Genomic DNA, 2,867 nt, shown 5'->3' with positions numbered 1-2,867 from the left:
CTGAGTACACAGCTAACAAGATGTCGCTGTGCACAAACACCAGACTGGCAAGGCCAGTTGTAGTAGCTGGGCATGTGTGACTGCACAGACATTTTCAGTGAAGAAGCAAGTGCATGTTCCTCCTGAAACTATACTGCCTTTGTCTCAGCTTTATTTTTAAATACAGGATTTCTGTAGCCTTAGAGAGTATGTAACTCTTGTTAGATGGCCTGTGACAACTGAGGGTTTCCACTATTTTTTGGCATATTTTCAAACAATGCTCTCCTGTCCCCTCATTTTAACACGCTGCAGTGCTTGCCACCTTCATCTGACAGCCCAGTTAGGTAACCCCTACCCTTTTCACAATCTGTTTGCTGTGCTGCATGGGATACTACAGTGGAAGGGGTGGCTCCTGCCCCCAAAGTCACCCCACCCAACATGTAACAAGTTTGTTCACATCACCAGGTTCCATGTGCTATTCCTCTCAAAGCTATCAAAAGTATTTAATATTGCTTTGAGATTTCCGTAAAATTCCCCAGTGATTCAAAGGAAAAATTACTTGTTCCATTAAACCAAATTTTAACGGAATATTTTAGTTGGGTGGTACACGGGTATGAGCAGAGAAGAGGAACCAGTGTCACAGCTCTCAAGCAAGCATTCTACCCAACTGCTAGAACAGATCTCCCTCAACTCCCTCCCAGATGAGAGGAAATGCCCTTAAGTTGTGCTGGGGAGATCTAAGTTAGATATCAGGAAAAATTTCTTTACACAGAGGGTCATTAGGCATTGGCACAGGCTGCCCAGGGAGGTGGTGGAGTCCCCATCCCTGGAGGTGTTTAAAAGCTGTGTGGCTGTGTGCTGAGGGACATGGTTTAGGGACCCTGCAGTGCAGGATGAACGGCTGGACTCGATGATCTTAAAGGTCTCTTCCAACCAGATGATTTTACGATTTTGTATCAAATAACTCTCTGTTGAGTAAGACATGCTCTTATCTGGCCTGATGACTGGAAATCTTACCTGGGAGAGATGACACCTGGATTCCTGTCCTGCTCTAACTAGCATCTCTGCAAAGCAAGCAGCACTGACTGCACTGCATCGGAGATAACCCAGGGTGGTAACAGTTGAGGCTTGGAGCTGATTTTTCTGCCTGGTTATTTGGAGGCTGGATCCCTATTACCAACTGTCAGTTCTTCAACAGAACAAGAGGGAGGGATATCCTGGAAAGCAGCAGGTGCTCCGGGGCAGCCTCAGGGAATATGGCAAGGAGACTTAAAGGCAGCACGTGTGGGACATGCGGAAGGGGCTCTCGAGAATGGCGAGGTAAAGGACACAGTAACTGGGAGGGGCCATGAAGGTGAGGGTCTCGAGAGCTCCTCTGTGAGACACCAAGCCACACAATTGCGGCAGCTCCCCGGAGAGCCAGCCGAGTTTCTGAGCATCTTGTTCCCATAAAGCTGCTCATAAGCTTGAGCTCAGCCCAAGGCTGGTTCCACCCAGCACATGTTAGTGTTTCCAGTGGCTAGTTAGAACTGCCTTGTTCTCCCCTTGGGCCACTGACTGGCCACCCACTACAGCGTAATAGCTGGTAACTCAGAGGTGTCTTCTCAGGCAGAGAGATGTTTCTTAGTGTCTCTCAGCACTCCTCAGGGACCACAGAGACTCCCATGCAAATCAAGGCCTTTATTATCTTTGCTTTCTCAAAAAAAAAAAAAAACTTCCAAATAATTCATCTTGGAAAAAAAAGTGTTTTAATTAATTACTTTTTTTTTTTACTTAGCAAAAAATACAAAGCACTTTTCTCTGCTTCTTCTGAGATGTGACTGTGTTGATTCTGAACATTCATCAGGATGACTTTATTGCACAAATTCACTCAGCTGTCTTGTCTAATGCAAAATCAATCCTCATCTGCACCGCAATAGGCAGCCTCCCCTCTCTTTGACTTTGGTAGGGCTACCACAGTAGGATTTGACTCTAAATCCAGATGACCCTGAACAAGTAACGACAGCACAGAACTCCAGGCATGCATTTGCTGAACACTGGGAGGGCCCACGCCCATGAGGTTTTCTGACTCTCACAGGGAAGTTAGTAAGACTTGGTGGCAACTCTCGCATACTGAAGGCTAGGCAACAACTTTTCTAAGACTAGGTAGCTCAAACTTTGCCACAGCGGACAGCATCACTTTCCCACATTTTTCTCAGAATCTCCAATTTTTCCATGCACCTTACAAGAAAAATGCACGCCGGCATCCTTGAAAAATGTGCTTGGAACATCTAAGGTATTTTAATTGGAGGCTAGCAGCACTGATGACAGAATCACAAGCAGTCCCAGGAGGCGAGAAGGTACCAATTTGAGTATGTCCTTTGAACTATAACGAAAGTAGCTATTTCTACAGATTAATTAATTCCTTAAATCAGAAAACTTTTCAAATTATTAATTTTTATAGTTTCTGAAGACGTGTTGTAACCAGCATGGCACTGTTACTGAGGGGAGCGTTGCGTTCTCTTAATCACTGCTAGTTCCCACCAGATGTCAGAGCTAAAGCCAATGTCAAGCTTTATGTGATAGATCTGTTCTGAAAGTTGTGTCCGGAGCTATAAAAATTTGTTGGGAACCAGACAGATTTGCCAAGACATTCAAAACTCCACTGAGAAGCTAGAAAAGAAGAACACCAGTCGTTAAAGCACGGCGGTTTAGGGTGGCTCGGGGCAGCTGCTGGGACAGCCGCGGCTCTGTGCGCTGCCGGGAGCGGGGTGAACGGCACCGGCGGGGTTACGAACCCCGCTCGCAGACCTTTCCATAGGCCAGGCACGCTCATTAGCGGCCGCGTCCCGCAGCGCCGGAGGACGACCCGCAACGCCCGCCTGGCCCAGCTGTCAAAAGCACCTGGA

Source organism: Buceros rhinoceros, unplaced genomic scaffold (assembly GCF_000710305.1).
Source record: "Buceros rhinoceros silvestris isolate BGI_N320 unplaced genomic scaffold, ASM71030v1 scaffold4052, whole genome shotgun sequence".
Lineage (NCBI taxonomy): Eukaryota > Metazoa > Chordata > Aves > Bucerotiformes > Bucerotidae > Buceros > Buceros rhinoceros.
Note: the sequence above shows the minus strand (reverse complement) of the source record.